The 17,482-nt window shown below is 37.7% G+C and overlaps 1 protein-coding gene across 3 annotated transcripts in view; it reads right to left on the reverse strand.

Moving 5' to 3' along the window:
- The window catches only part of TMEM63B (transmembrane protein 63B), a 91,440-nt gene that overhangs the window by 49,985 nt on the left and 23,973 nt on the right, over window positions 1-17,482 (reverse strand). The window lies entirely within an intron of this gene.

Raw genomic sequence — 17,482 nt, forward strand, 5'->3', positions numbered from 1 at the left:
CGGGCGCGCCGATCCCCGTGTTTTTCGCATCGGGGCATGCTCTTGCAGCACGCCCCGATGCGAAAAACACAGAGATCGGGCGACGTCCAGGGAGGAGAAATCAAACCGCGCGCCTCTCCCGCCTCCCAGAGCGCCAAGAACCGCCGCGCGCTCCCCCCCACACTCTCCTCGGCTCCCCACAACGTCCAGAAGCGACAGGGGCCACCGAGCCGGAAATCCAATCCCCACCAGCCCCAAAAGCCGCTTCTGGACATCTGTGGCTCCCGGCGCTCCAGGAAGCACCGAAAGCAGCTGGGAGAGGTGCGCGGCTTGGTTTCTCCTCCCTGGACGCTGCAGCAGCAGCCCCAAACTCACCGATCCCAGTGCCTTTCGCATCGGGGTGCGCTGCAAGAGCATGCCCCGATGCGAAAAACACAGAGATCGGTGAGCCCGGGGCCGCCGCTGCGACGTCCAGGGAGGAGAAACCAAGCCGCGCGCCCCTCCCAGCCGCCCTCGGCGCCCCCCGGAGCGCCAAGAACCCTCGTGCCGCTCCTCGCGATGTCCAGAAGCGTCGGGAAATGTGCGGCTTATAACCCGGTGCGCTTTATATGTGGAAAAAGTTAAAAAAATTAACGTTAATTGATACTGCGGCTTTTAATCCGGTGCGGCTTTTGGTCGTGAAAATACGGTACTCCCTTGGAAAACTGTAGTTTTACTTTGCAGTTTTACTTCCTAGCTGATTCCTTATTAGATCAGGTTTTGAAATCACTGCTAGGGACAATAAACGCAGCTCAGATTTTCATGTTTTAATGGTAGATAAAACAACTGGAATTTGATGCGGCTTCTAAAATAATTGATCTAGTTGGATTATAAATCATTAATAGCAGATTTTCATAATATTATTGCACAGTTCCTTCTGTGGATTAAATATTTCCCCATTATTTATCCCCTGAAATATTTCTCATATAACTTTAGAAATTTGTGAATTATTGGAATCTTTTCATTCATTTTGATACAAAATCCCTTTTTAAAATACATTTGCTCCAATTAAAAAATGTCTGCTGCCTTGCCAAATTCTGCCATTTTTAAATTTTATTTTGTTCAGGTAATTTATTAGCTTTTACTTTTCCCTGAACCAATATTTCTTAAGGTTCTAAATTATGTGCAGTTGAAAATGGAATATGTTAATATGCAGTACAGAATTACATTTTTCCCTAGAAGTTCCTGAAATAATTTCTTTTGAGGCTCCATTTTCATAACTGTTCATTTCAAATAAGTCACTATTATGTATGCATACTCAACATGCAATGTTTTTTTTAAAAATGATTATTGCCACCGGTAGTACTATATTCCCCAATGCTAATGTGACATAGCCACAATTTTTTGCATATGTGAGTATCTGTGGCTGCATCACTGTTCAACCTTTCAAATAGTCTCTTGAATCATATACAAGTTGTTGCAAAACCAGTTTTATGTTGCAAAGAACAGTGAAATAATGAAACACATGGGAGTAAATATGTGAACTGTATTTCATTAATTTATTTTGAATGAAATGTAACTTCACTTTAATCAAGGTAATTTTTTTTCTTTAATGTGGCCTCCAGCTGACCAAAAAAAAGTGTCTAATAAATAATTGTGGGATCACCTTTATGAGCATGAAGTGGTTCAGCTTATGTCCAAGAAAACAATGCAAGAATTGACTTAAATTGAATGGATTTCAGCAAACAAAGAAGTATCTATATTCTTGGTGAAAGTTGGCTGCTTGGCAATGTAACAATCTGGATACATTAAGTGAGAAAGTATAACTATCATAACGTACCTGTGTACTTTACTAATGTGCTTTAATTATGTTAATAATTAACAAGAAATCTGATCAAAGGTGACATTTTGTGGAGAATATATTTTATACCACTAAAGTGTGTAAAAAGAAATACCTGCTACTATTTGTGAATGATAGGAAACCAAACTGTGATATGGATATATGTGAGTAAAATTAATCTTTAATGCTCTACTTCTTTATGATGAGAATATTATTAAAGACAAAGTCTGTGGCACAGGTGTGCCTGGAACAGTAGCAGCTGGCCTCAAGGTCCCTTAAGTGTCAGGGCACTGAGCTGAAAGAAATCACAAACCTTTTCCTTTCTTGTCCCTGGACTACAGTACCATCCTCAATCATTAACTACTTAATACAGTTATTTCCTATACCCTGTGTTGCAACCTCATTATTCCTAAAATAGAAGGTCTATTAACTTGAAGAGGAAAAGATGACAAGAAATACACGCTGATAAGTTGCTGGATACCTCAGTGGATGAAAGATTTTTCATGTCAAAAGGCCCGCATAGAAACAAGCAAGCCACATTCTGAAAGGGGAATAAAGAGACAAATTCTACATCAACACGCAACAATTGAGGTGATGCAGGGCATCCTGTAGATATTTTAACCTGTGAGTGAGATGGAGAGACATGTTAGTCATGTGACTAGCAAAATGTCACAGCTAAAAATGCTACATCAGACTCATCAGTCTAGAGAAATCCCCAAAGTCCATGTGATGAAACACATTCCTACTTTTCTAGTCTATGGTGCCTATTGGGCGGATTAATATATTTAAAGAATACAAGGCATGTACTCCAAAATATCCGTATGAATTGCATAATTTGGCAATAAAATACCTTTTAAATTTAGCATTTAGTAGGATGTATATAACTGGTTTCACCATTATAACCTTGTTAAGAAGTTTCCTTCATTTCAACAGCTATTTAATTTCAAGTTAAAATTCTAACCAAATCCAAGCAGATTTGATACAACGTTCACATAAAAGTAATTGTAACAAAGATCCCGAAAGTTTCTTTTTATCTACTGCATGGGTGAAAACTGAACAATCACTCTGCTGTTTATACTCATAGACAGAATGGACAGAAATGGAATAAATATATTGAACAAAACAAATACATTCAGGAAGTCAATTGTAGAGATAAAAATGCTAATTTCTCCAGTGGTTAGGATCCGATTAATAAAATATCCACAAAATATCCACAAAATAAAGTGAAAAACCCCAAAAATGTGGCTAAGCCACAATGTGTATTGCCCACTGTCTTCTTTTAGAGATCAAATACATTTCCATTTTTTATTAAAAAAAAAAAAAAAGACCATCACAAAGATGCTCTGGGACTAGATATTTCAGACTTTACTATGTATATATTCACTTATGGAAAGCTTAATGCTCCTTCATAATGGGAAACTAGAAATGCACTACTCCAGTCACATCCAGCAGCATACGATCTACTGGAAGACCAAAGCTTTCTAGAATAGTACTCTGCTTCTTACTGGGTGTCAAAACAAAGCAACTGGAATCCATTGGGTCTGCGCAACAGCGGATCCCACAATGTGGCGAGTTATGGCCAAGGGTTTAGATTAGTATATAAAATGTTATGACATCTGCAGATACTCCAAATATTTTGGTCTTTAACCTTGGAGAAACTTAGCAAGATATTATCATAAGGGATATAATTTTCAAAGCATTGAAGAGTCCTAGATCTTCATGTTATTCCTTCAGTGAGACAAGTTGCAATTGGCCTGGGCTGCCAATGAAGAAGGCAAATGCAGCATCCTTGTTTCACGTTAAAAGAGGTGTTCCAAATTTAAAATGGAACACTCTAACCTTTTCCTGTTTAGAACTCAAGGCTTTTCTATAATGGTCTGAATAACTCCAAATCTCAAACTTGAAATAGCAGTTAGCAATAGCAGTTAGACTTATATACCGCTTCATAGGGCTTTCAGCCCTCTCTAAGTGGTTTACAGAGTCAGCATATCGCCCCCACAGTCTGGGTCCTCATTTCACCCACCCCGGAAGGATGGAAGGCTGAGTCAACCTTGAGCCGGTGAGATTAGAACCACCGAACTGCAGATAACAAGTCAGCTGAAGTGGCCTGCAGTACTGCACCCTAACCACTGCGCCACCTCGGCTCTATGTACACCCTTACAAATATACCTGCTCAGCTTTCTGATCCTTCTTTATTATTCTTTTAGCTGTCTTAATATTCAATGTTTATTAATTAAATGTGTATGCTGTCATTATTTGGTGTGACTCAGAGCTGAGAACATAATGCTTCCTCCTCCTGCTTTTTCCACAACAACAACCCTGTTAGGTAGATTGTGCCGAGTGAGTGACTGGCCCAACAGTTTAGCTATCACATTAACTCCCCTAGCTACTTTTATGCATTTGATGTATTTAAATGTGCTTCTTTAAATTATGGATCCTAATGAGCATCTGTTTTCTAAGATCCATTTCTGAATGCCATACTGACTCACTGCATATAGTTTGTTCTCTCTACTTAGGCATTGCTTCCATTTTTAAAGAGTCTTCCTGTTTTTTCTCCTTAATTATCTCCTTGTCTGTTCTTGGCTAGCGATAGTTCTGGGTCAAGCTACAAAGGCTTGAATGTAAAGTAATGTTTCCACTGTTGTAAGCCAACAACCAATGGCAGTACTGATGTGCTTGAAGCCCTGACATGTTCTTCAGCATCTGTTCTTTCACTTCAGTTGGCAGGAAGTTGCTGTGAGAAAAGATTGTATTATTGTTGTTTGTGAAACAGAAGCCTGAAGTGAGTACTCTTCAATGTCTCTTAAGTAATTGAATTTTTGGTTGCTGATAAGAGTCCCTCCAGTTGAAATTGACTCCTGAATGCAGATTATTTACAGTGATGACTGTGTTATAACATAAGTACTGTGAGTCACTGGACCAAAACATGTAAAAATGGTGAACCAGTAAGAGCTGATTTGTGTGATCAAGACTGATGGATGACCTGTGACAGCAACTGAGTTTCAAATAGGAAAAGTTGATGAACTGATTAAGGGCAATTGACGATCACTCAAAGGGAAATTGCTGTTAAGTTTTGCAATTTCACAGGAACATGTGGGTCACTTTACTGATGTTTTTCAAAATCAGGTTTGTACAAGACAGATTCTTTGCATGCCGATGATAAAGATGAAATCTTTGATTTCAAATTTGCCATCTGGGAACTTTAGTTTTTTGGGGCGGGGGAGGTGTAGATGGCATGGTTCATATGAATCTCTCCACAACTATCTGGAGGAATTTAACTTTCCTTTTCAAATTCCTTAAAAAAAACCAACCCTCTCCCAAGTCCTGAAAAAGAGGAACTGATCAAAAGTGCTTTTTGCATTCTTTAGCCATTTTTCCAATTTACAAATTATCTTTGGTAGCACAATGATTGTTACCATACAGGTCTCACTAGTTCTTTCCTCACTTACATCTCCAATTATGTTCTGGTTATAATTTAGGTTTAATTAAGGCTATGCCCCCATGTATTTTTTTTTTTGAAAAACTAACATTCATAATTAAAAAATAAAACAATAAAATAAAAATGATGGCACTCCATCATTTGAGGTTTTTAAGGAATGATTGGACATTTGTCTGAAGTAGTATACGGTTTCCTACTTAAGTTAGAAGGGACTAGAAGACCTCTAAGGTCCCTTCCAATTCTGTTACTCTGTTGTTTAAATCAATTAGAAATTATAGGAGGAAACACCAATGCTGCGGCCTTACAAGTATTACAATAGTTCATTTAGTGACCATTTAAAGCTACAACAGCACTGAAAAAAGTGATTTATGACCATTTTGCACACTTACAACCATTACAGCATCTCCATGGTCACGTGATCAAAATTCAGACACTTGGCAACTGCCTCACATTTATGATGGTTGCGGAGTCCTGTGATCCCCTTTTCTGACCTTCTGACAAATTCAGTGGGGACTCCAGATTCACTTAACAACTGTGTAACAAATCTAACAAGTGCAGTGATTCACTTAATAACTCTGGAAAGAAAAATCATAAAAGGGGGAAAAATTCAATTAAGAACTGTCTCGCTTAACAACAGAAATGTGAAGACTCAATTATGGTCGTAGGTTGAGGATTACCTGCATTCTTTTTAGCTGCATGAAAATGGAGCAGCCTGGAGAAACACCAAAATAAACTTCTGGCCTTAGGGATATCAATAAAAAAGCAATTAAAAGTAAACAGCAAATCCTTCACTCCCAAGAGTTTGCTGTTCTTAGATTTATGGGTGGCGGAGAATAAACTTGGAGCCCAATTTTATGCATTTGAAGATTGCTCAGTGGTTGAACTGAGGGTACATCTTGGGTCAAAAGGCCACGCAGTCATAGAGGCAGCATCTAAGAGCATTACTAACAGAGGCATGCAAGATCCACTGCAATTAATGCAGTGTCTACTACAGCATATTTTCTTTTGCATTTTTTAAAAACACATTTAGAGGACACCTGGCTGAATTGTTACACAGCTACAGCACAATGAAATCATCTACAACCTTTAAATAAATAAACATAACTTGCAAAATAGCTTAGCAATAGAAACTCCATAAAGTATGATTCTAAAGCTGTGTGTAAAATGGATTTCCTGGATATTAATATATCTTTCCATGTGGGTGGGGAGAGAGGAGCCTCTTTTGGGGATCTGGGATGGCCATCAAAAAGTCAAGATTCTCCGTCTCCCTCCTGAAGCCTCTTGGGAGTGGGAATTCACAATGCACCTTTATAAGGCAAACCAATAGGAAGATGGTCACAAAGATATTTGGGACCAGAGAATGTGCAATAATCCAGCATTTTTAATTACAGTATATCTGAAATTTATGCAGCGCTATCAAAGGTTTTTTTATAGAAATTGTATTAAAAATTAAAAGGATAAAAACTAATAAAGATAAAACAATAAAGAAAAAATAGTAACTGCAGAAAATAGAAAAAATGAATATAGTAAAGAAAAAGAAAAGAAATATATAAAGAAATGACTTTCCCCCTTCATCACAAGTATGAATAATTTTAGTATCTTATCTCCTTCTCATAAAAGTCAGGAAATTATCTCCTATTCCTATCTCTTATCTCCTTAGCTATAAAGATCTTAAGATCTTTAGTTCTGATATCAGCAAAAATCCATTTATAGGCAAGCGATAAGAACATATCTATTTTAACCTTGATCAAATAAACCAACTTTATATGCCTTTTTACTTTTAACAATCTTGATCTTTAATCCCTTCAAATGATATCCTAGAACTTGATTTCTTTTTTTCTTTGTTCCATTTCACAAACTTCTTCAAAGCTTTAACAATGAAGAAGGATCTTGATTGACTTGAACATTGGGTCCTATCCAAGGAGATGCAGTTCAAGAGTGAAAAAAGTAAGTCCTGCACTTATGTAGGAAAAACCAAATACATAGGTATATGATAGGTGATACCTGGCTCATAGTAGTTAACTGTCAGAGGGAGCTAAGTGTTCTAGTGCAGTGTTTCTCAACCTTGGCAACTTTAAGTCCTATGGACTTCAACTTCCAGAATTCTGGGGGATTCTGGGAGTTGAAGTCCATAGGACTTAAAGTCGCTAAGGTCGAGAAACACTGTTCTAGTGGATCACCACTTAGCCAGCAGTATGCTGCAGCAGCAAAAAAGCCAATGCAGTTCCAGGCTGAACCAACAGAGATATAATATCACCTTATGGGTGATCTCAAGTCCTCTCCTGATTCAGAAAAGAATTATGAAAAGCTGGTTCATTCACCAGCTCTTCATTCCACCATGGTTGTGAATTCCACTCTTAGCAGAGCTGTCTTCAGTTCACTATTTCTCCCCCAGAAATCAAGTAACATTGTTTTGCTGAATCAACTTTTGTTCACTAGCAGACGGGCCACTTTAAAGTGGCAGTCCCAAGTAAAGCCTCCTGCAGTAGTTTAATCCTGAGATAACAATACAGGATAGAAGTATAGGTGGTAGAGATGAAATGTTGGGTTGCTCTAACTTGGACCATCAATGGTACCGTACCCTAGCACTTCCAATTTTTTCTGTTCTGGAAATAAAAATCAACCAGAGCTAACTTGACAATATTGGTGAGTATTCTTAACAAGTTGTGCAAGAAACACCAGATGGCACAGAGACATAGAAACTGCAGGCCCACCCAATCTGGGACCTGAGCTATATTAAGACTGATCACACTCTGAGAAACCACAGGCATTCAAATCAAAGGAAAGAATTTATTATATTCTTCCCCTGCCAGGAGTCTCTTGCTTAGATGCTGTCGAGTCATGTAGTTTGTTTGCAGTCTATTCCTGTCACTTAAATCTCACTAGGTTCCTAGGAACAAGCAAAAAGTATGGAATTTCACACTTGGCAGATAACCCTCTTTTACAGCAGAACCCCAGCACACACAAGAATAAATGTTCAAACTTCTGGGGTTTCTCTTTTCATCAATGAAAGGACAAAAGAATCTAGTTCTTACAACTGAAAATCAGAGCTTGCTTCAAAGAATTAACATGAAACCATCATTTATTGGGGCGTATGGGAATGTTCAATTTGTGAGTTACACTCTTCCAGAAGGTGGCTGAACAATATGACTCAATAGATGTAAATTGGTGGCTCTTAATCAAACTAGAAATGTTGAGTGGTGTATGGTAAGACTCTATTCCAGTCATGTACAATTATCGGTCTACCCACCTTCATTATGGGGTTAGAAACAATGGTATCTTATTTGTCTTAAGTCATAAAGTCACAAGTCATAAAGATAATGGAGCTGAACTTCTGAAAGAACAGCATCAAGATTCAGGAGGATCTTGATAACCTAGCAGTGGGTAGAAAACAGCAAAATGAGCTTGACAGAGCAAATGCACAGGCCTATATTTGAGTAAGAAAGTTCAAAGGTCTTTTAGAATAGGAAGAAAGCAGCACAAATTAAAAACATTTCGGTATCTTATTAAATCAGAAGTCAAACAAAAAAAATTATATAGCTGCAGGGGGGAAAGACAAATATGATTGTACCAATGTCAGTATCAAGATCCAGAGAGATCACCATTTATTTATTTATTTATTTATTTATTTATTAGACTTATATACCGCTTCATAGGCTTTCAGCCCTCTCTAAGCGGCTTACAAATTTTTAGCAAATTGAGCCAGCAACTCATTTCTTTTCATGCTCATGCTTTTTTGAATAGAATGTTCTAGGAAAAGTAAAATCTGTTTTTATGTGAAGGCTTTTAGCTTTGTGTTATGTGCACAGGACTGAAGTAGATCTGAAGTGATTTTTAACAACTGTTATTGCTATTAATAGTCTGCTATTTCAATATTTTAAGATAATTTCATGTAAATATATATTTTACTTCTGTTCTATTTCACTTTCATTTTTCTGCCTTATTATTGTAAGCCACATACAGTAACCCCACAGAGACATAGATGGCAGATAAATTTAATAAATTAATTAATAAATATTAATTAGTTTGCCTTATAGTTGCAAAATTTATGTAAATATATTTTCTTCAAGGTAATGGGGGTCTTACAAAGAATTGAACAGATTACAAACAAATCATTTTATGGCAACTTGCCAGAGAAAGTAGAGTTTGAAGAGGTATGTCAAGGAAGTACAGAAGGTTGAATATAAAAAGATTCTTGAAGTCTAATAATCATTTCTACATGGCTCATAATCTGTAGCTTCTCCTTACTAGAAGAAGTAAGAATATGCTGCTGATTTCTCAGTTTTGAAGAAACTGCCTGAAGGCATCCACAGTTTTGCAATGCATCTAATATCCCAGTACTCTCTCATATTCTTCAGGATCATGCATATTTGCTGGGCTCACGACTTTGAACATTTGAAATGGAAAGGCACGTTTAGCATGAAAATATAAAATCAATGTTTCTGCTGGTATACTTTTATTCAAAACATCAGTAAAGAATTTCTGCAGAAAAGTTTTTGGATGATATGAAAAAAGCATGTCATAATTACATGCTTTATCAATACAACCTGATAAAGAAAGAAGTCCAATGTGATGTGTACAACGTAGATAGAAAAGAAAGACTATGGTGATGAGGACAGAAGAGAAAATAATCTGGATCTGCTGTGTCCAACGAGTTATAATTCTATCTTCTGGGCCAGCAAGAAAAGGCAGTTTGGAAACAGAGGGGAAAAATGTGAGATACTGCAATATTATAATTATGCACTGATGAAAGGAGGATTGGGATGAGAAACAAATTTCTCCAAGCTAGGGAAAGTCTCCTAGAATAATATTGGTTCCATCCTGGCAACAGAAAAACATGATCCACAGTTTCCAAAACCTTTCACAACCTGTCCTAAGCTGGTTTTCTTACAACATAGGATAAGAATAAAATTATATTATCATAAAACTCAAAAAGCTCAAATCAGGTGAGATTTACATGGTTCACCAATTGTTATTTTTAAGCTCTTAAATATGTTGGGTATTTACAAGATAAGACCAAAAAAAACATTATTGATCTTACTACCTGAAGAAAATACCATAAGTCTTTTCCAGCTTTGAATAACATTTCCTCTTTAGACCTTTTGTCGACTCTGTTATTGTGAAAATGAGAGTATATTTTGCATTGATCAAGCATTTAGAGCTCAGAAGGATAGGAAAAAGACTCATTAGATTTATACTACACATTTAATCGCTTCCTGATACATTTGATCTTATTCTTCTTATTCTTGTCCATGTACTTGTATAGATTAAATGGAAAATCCTTCCACAACCCTAGGAGATAATATGGAGGGGAAGATTTATCCAGCATAGAAATAATCACATAAATCACTAAACCATTGGTATGTATTTGGATGAATACAGGAAATACTATATTAACTATTATACAATCAAAGCACACAGAATTGTGCATATGCATTGCATACCATGATTAAAAAGGTAAAGGCCGCACACGTATGCTAGTCATAGAGGGTGGTGCTCATCTCCATTTCTAAGCCAAAAAGCCAGCACTGTCCGAAGACATCTCCATGGGCATGTGGTCAGCATAACCAAATGCCGAAGTTGTACGGAGTGCTGTTACCTTCCCACAAAAGGTGGTTCCTATTTTTCTACTTGCATTTTTACATGCTTTTGAACTGCTAGGTTGGCAGAAGCTGGGACAAGTAACGGGAGCACACTCTATTACGTGGCACTAGGGATTTGAACCGCTGACCTTCCGATCGACAAGCTCAGCGTCTTAGCTACTGAGCCACCATGTCCCTTCATATCATGATTACCAGTATTTATTATTAAAGTGATATCCTGCTTTATCCTCTGTAAGACCACTGGTCTGCAAGGCAATTTGGGCTTTGCTACTGATACTATGACTGAATTGGGATTTACTAGTCTCACATAGCATTTCTATAAATTATGAATCAAAATGTTTTCTGAAAAATTCTTTAGAAGCCCAGTAGGAATGAGATCCTTTTCAACCATAGACTCTCCCCCATGAAAAATAAAAGATAATTTAAGTATATGCATCAACATAAAGACTTCTTGTCAATAGTTATTTATATCCCATCAATCATGTTGCCTACCGTATACAGAGTTCTGGATCTATGAGTATACACTTACTGCTTCATTTAAATTGTTTGTCATTGGTGATGTCCATATAGTTGTGAGCCAGAAATCCAATACTCAACTGTTGGTACAGTTAAGGCCACTAAGATAAACAAGATTCCTAAAATCAGGCCTATCCTCATTTTATGTCTCTTTAATCTTTGGCAGAGATGAAACAAAGAGAAATCCTTAGAAAACTGATATCCTTTTGATTGGGATGTAGAAATGGGAACCAAGACAATTCTAAGATGGAGTCTAGGTCACAAACTAACAAAAAACAAAAAACAAATGCATTTGCCTTGCAGTCATGTCTAAAGACATCAAAAGAACAGGCTTCATTTTGGGTTATTTATACTATTTCCCTGACCATCAAGTAAAACAGGACAGAGTGGAAAATCTTTTTATAGAAAGGAATCACACTTTTTTTTATCTTTCTTATTTGTGCTGTGCTGTGCTGTGCTGTGGTGTGTGTGTGTGTGTGTGTGTGTGTTAGGTGGAAGGGGTGTCTCTAAGGGCTATGGGAGAATTGATGAGGACATCACTGAAGAGGGTAGAGTGAAGATATGGAGGCTTTAGGGAATGTGTAATACTTGAGTATAACTAGAAGTTCTCTGAAATACTAAATTAGGAGAAGCTATTCCATATGTAGCATTAGAATATTTTTGAGTGCAAATCAGAGTCTTTATGCAATTTGGAACTTAAAAAGACAACCAAATAGAAGCAGCCGCTTACAAATCAACTTCTTCATGTAAAGCACTAGTTCAAAGATTTGCACCTACACACACAGACACAGATACAAAGAAGAGTGTTTGGGTAGCACAGCTGAAGACAGTTAGGGATGTAGACCTGGGCTTCCTATGCTACCTGAACTAAACTTCTTCTGGGAAGTTGGCATAATGTCTACATAAGTCCATTTTCTCACCTAGATCAGAAATGGATTTTTCCCATCACTTATTACTAGAAACTGAATTTGAGGTCATTTCTATGCAAAGTATGTATTTAAATTACCAGGCAATATATAATAGCCAAGAGAGATCATGATGAACAAAATTACTGTATTATTTGGGAGTATAAGATGCACCTTTTTCCCCTCAAAAAAAGAGGCTGAAAATCTGTTTGCGTCTTATACACTGAATACAGCATTTTTGCCTCCCGAAGCCCTGCCCCCTTCACCAAAATGGCCCTGCATACCCTTATGGAGGCTTTCAGAGAGCTCCTCGGGGCTGGGGAGGGCAGAAAAAAGAAAAAATGGGCCATATTCTGCCCCCCAGCCCACATCAGCACTCTATAAGCCTTCATAAGGCTATGTATGCAATTTTGTTTGACAAAAAATGGGCCCATTTTCGCGAAAAAGGGCCATTTGGAGGTTTGCAGAGTGCAAAAACTTTTTTTCCCCTTTTGGAAAGCTCTTTAACTGATTGATGAGAATTACACTGATCATGTGCTATGCCAGCAGAAACAAGATCTTAGGTGCTACAGATTGTCAGCGATTTCCTTCTGCAGCACATGGATAGATACCCCTGGAAACATCTACTTACCTACCTACTCTCTCCCCCACCTTCCTCCCTACTGTATTTCTCTCTCTCCACCCCCTCCATCTACCTATCTACTCTCTCCCTACCTACCTACTGCATTTCTCTCTCTCTCTCTCTAGCCTCTATCTACCTTCTCTCTCTCTCATCTATCTATCTATCTATCTATCTATCTATCTATCTATCTATCTATCTATCATCTACCTACCTACCTACCTACCTACCTACCTACCTACCTACCTACCTACCTACCTACTATATTTATCTCTCTCCCCCTACCTACCTACAGTATTTCTCTATCTCTCTCTATACCTCTCTCTCTATCCCTTTATCTACCTCCCTACCTCCCTACCTACTCTCTCTCCCTCCCTCCTGTATTTCTCTCTCTTTCTCTCCCTCTCTATCCCTCTATTTACCTACCTACTTTTTTAAAAATTTGCCTCTTCAAAACCTTGGTGCATCTTATACTCCAGTGTGTCTTATACGCCAAAAAATACGGTAGTTCCTTTTACTGGCTGATTGATTTTAGGACTTCAGACAGGGAGCACATCTTCATTAGGACATTTTAAATATTGTCACAGAGAAAATGAAGACAAAATAGTTCAAAACAGCTGTCTGGCATGCAATTTATTTATTTAAGCCCATATTCTGAAGATGATTACTAACAGATTATTCGGGATAAATCCAAATCATCATTGGTGAGTAATAAACAAACAAACCATGAGTCACAAATGTGTAACTATTGCAGTGATAGCTGCTTTTGTAGATTTAGGCGAAACCATATACTGTGTCTCACATACAGAAAGCAATTATTTTCTATTAATATCCTTTCTTACAATTTTGCACATACTGAAGAAATACACAAACGTCAACCAAAAATACTGAATTAAAATAAAAGGCTATGCTAAGAAAAATTCCATCTATTTATTTATCAAGTCAATTAATCAAATTTGTAAAGTTGTCCATCTCAACCAAAAGCAACTCTGAGCAGCTAACATCAAATAAATACCATATATCTATCTATAGTAGATTTTCACGGGTTTAGGTATGCTGGTCTTGTTGTATTCGGGTCCTTTCCCATGTAAGATTGAGATTGTCTTGGCAACGTTTCACCGAGGTCTCACTCACCATCTTCAGGTTGGGTTTTGGGTTTAAAGTATATACACACCTACTTTAAGAAATTAATAGTATATAAAAAACAAGTGTATAAACTACTAGTCAAAGAGAGGATGAAAATGGCCACTTCAACAAGGGAGCTGTCTAAGCAAACCTCCAGTTCCCTGAGAGCCCCAGTCCTGATAGCATAACCTAGAATGTCAAAAGGGAGGGAGTTAAATCTAATTTTGGAGGGAAGAGTGTTCCATAGGATGAGCATGAAGCAAAAAAGGTACCTATTCTGAGACTCACCAAATCTAGATCCCTAGTTTATGGTACTGCAGCATGCCTTCGCTACCAAATTAATGGGGCAGCTGCAATAACCAGGGAGAGGTAGTCCCTCAGAAAGCCTGGTTCCATGCCACAAAGAGCTTTAAACGTTAAAATCAGCACCTTGAACTGGACCTGGAAGCAAACTGTCAATCAGTGCAGCTCACAGAGCAGAGATATAATTTCCACTTCAAGGGCAACCCGGGATAGAGCACACTGCAGTACTCCAGTTTGGAGATGATTAGTGATGGTGCAACTGATGCACAAGATGCAGTTGTGCAAAGTCCCTCCTAGCCACAATTGTCACCTACTCATCAAGAAGTCTAAGAGGGACCCAGATTGCATTGAGTCTCTCTCCCTCTCTCTCTCTCCCTCCCTCCCTCTCTCTCTCTGGGACAATGCAGCTCTATCCAGCATGAAAGAAGCATAGCCCACATTCAAAACCACTCAGTCTTGTTAGAGTTCTGTTATAGCCTGTTATTCCCCAATCAACCTGTAGACACCAGGATAAGATGTTCACCCTTAATTTGCCAGAGATAAATGGGTTTCATTGTTGTTCTATGAAGAGATAGCTGCAAACTCAGGGAGAAAAGTGATGCACTGACCAAAAAAAGGAAAAGATTCTATAGATACAACATAAAATAGGATAGGAACAAAGGAAACACATCTTAGTACATGATTTGAAAAGAGTATTAGTAGATAGCTGATGGAAATGTTAATAAAGTGAACATAGGATGCAAAAAAAATCTCCCAATAAAACCAAGTTCTGTTTCAGGTATTAAAAATGAAAATGAAACCTATCAGTATAAAAGGAGTTCTATTTGTGTAATATAATCCAATTAGAAATAATATATAAATTCTGATCCCAGGACATCTCAAAAAAAGGAAAAATTCAAAATGCATAAAAGAATACACCAAATTAATATTATTGTAAAACACCCCCCCCCAATCAATACTTCTGCTTTTTAACCTCAGGTTAAATGTGGAAGCAATAAAGCAGTGGAATATAAAATTGGGAAGTTGGGTGCCCTGTGGGCTTCAATGTTTGCTTGCAAATGTTACCTGGTTGAGTAATGAAACCAACAAGTACAGAGAGCACCAACAACTTCATTGATCAATGCTGAATGATTGAATTGGTGCACACGCAATTTTGGCATGCCATAAGAAAAAGATTCACCATCACTGTTCTATCCCATCCTTCTCTCTTAGAAAGAAGGTGGGAGAATAACTGGGCTAACCTTTAGGAAACTTCAGATACAATGTTGATAGGAAGCAGGTTCTTGCTTAGATTAGAAATCGTTCTTTATAAGCAATTCACAATATACAGTGCCTAGAATCACATGTTGACATGGGCAACTATAGAAATAAATGCTTTTTAAAAATAGTACTTCAAAGGATTCTGAAAGAGTTCAAAGGCCTGGGAACCACTTGAATTCTAGTACCCCATAAGATTATATGTTTAAGCAAAATGGCTAAAAATGCCAAGAAAATGACGTGGGGTGGGCTTTCAAAAGTGACTATTTATATTTCCATATAAAAAGGAAACAGATGTTTGGACCATCCATTGAAAATATAAGGGAAGTCCTTCCTTTTGAAAGTACAAAGGAGCAAGTTTAAATTAAAGTTGTATTCGGTCCATTAATAATTGCCACACACAAAGAAGGCCATGTAAAACAACCATGGATTGTTAAAAAAGCTAAGGGAGCACGGGTTCTATAAGCCACAGAAAGGCAGAATTAGAAGAAATGTTAATCAGTAGAAGTGGATTACCGGTCAAATTGCCCAAGGTGAAAGAGTCCTGTTTGTTTAGCTATACATTAACCGTGCCTGAGACATATATTGAAGATGACTCAGCCCCAGCTAACTGTAGCTGATAACAGCTTTCTGATTAGTCATAAGGCTTTCAGTAATAGTGACCGGAGACACTGATCAAAAGTGTAGCCATTTAAACAAATCTCCCAAGAACAGAATCTTCTCTTCTCTTTGCTGGTCTTGCTTAAGTGGAAGTCAGTTAACTGATAAAAATATCATCTTTAAGAAACCACGTTGACCCAAAGAGGAAAATAATCTAGTAAAGATGTACTTTGTCCCAAAAGGTTTTGATGATGCTGCTGCTGCTTGAGACAAGAGGCAGACTGGGACAACACAAAGGCAAATAGCCAGCAGTAAAATATCCAGTGTTTAGAACAGTGTTTCTTAACCTTGGCAATTTTAAGAGGCATAGACTTCAACTTCCAGAATTCCTCACTCAGCAAGGGGAACGTGAATACACAACCAATGCCTTGTAACTATGGGGGATGTTGGAGGTGTTAGGAAAGCTTTTGGAGGGGGGATTAATTGTACTGTAGTTGCAAGGTCCAATGGTGCTTTGCCTGTTCTTTAATGAGATGGGCTGATAAAAATGACTGCAGAATTCTCATCAGTTCCTCAGCCCTTAATTTTACTCAATAACCTGTATCTTCTGCAAACGGTACCCCATGAATAAAATTTGGCATGCTGTAGCTTTGAACTGGAATATATTTAGGATAATTATGTGCATACAGTAACCTAAAAGACCATTTATAAATTGATTCAGCAGGGAAGGAAAGAAAATTGTTCAGAGGAAAATTACAGCTTTAAAATAAATTGGAATATTTATTGTGTTCTGCAATGGAGATAGTGAGTGGAAAGAGTAGGAACCCTTCATAGAGCTCACCTTTAAAATAATATTCAGTCACTTTCAATATTTTGTAACCTGTTGAGCATTATTTTACCAGATTTGCCTCTTAATAATGAATACATCAGTAATGGTACAGAGTATCTGATCTTCCATCAGCCTTGGAAAAGTTACTTTCTCAATAGTTCGTTTCCTGGCATCCTACAACTATGAACAATGGAACTACAACTCCCATTATCTCCCACAGTCAGATTTGGGAACAATGACACTGTTAGCACATTTAAGACATGCAAAACTGTTAATGACCCCCAAGCCAGTACTTTAAAAAAGACCACTAGAAAGGACAATGTTATTAAAAATTGCAAAGGGAAAGAATTACAGGACCTGGAGTTGTCACTCAAAATAGGCACAAATGACTAGGCTCATATGATCACATGTTACAGTCTTACACAAACACCTAGCTCTGTTAAGAAATAGATAATGCTGGGAAATCTGGAAGGAAAGAAGGGGGTCAC

The sequence above is a fragment of the Thamnophis sirtalis genome, unplaced genomic scaffold (assembly GCF_051295495.1).
Source record: "Thamnophis sirtalis isolate CommonGarterSnake01/CBP01778 unplaced genomic scaffold, rThaSir2_p1.2 scaffold_6, whole genome shotgun sequence".
Classification (NCBI taxonomy): Eukaryota; Metazoa; Chordata; class Lepidosauria; order Squamata; family Natricidae; genus Thamnophis; species Thamnophis sirtalis.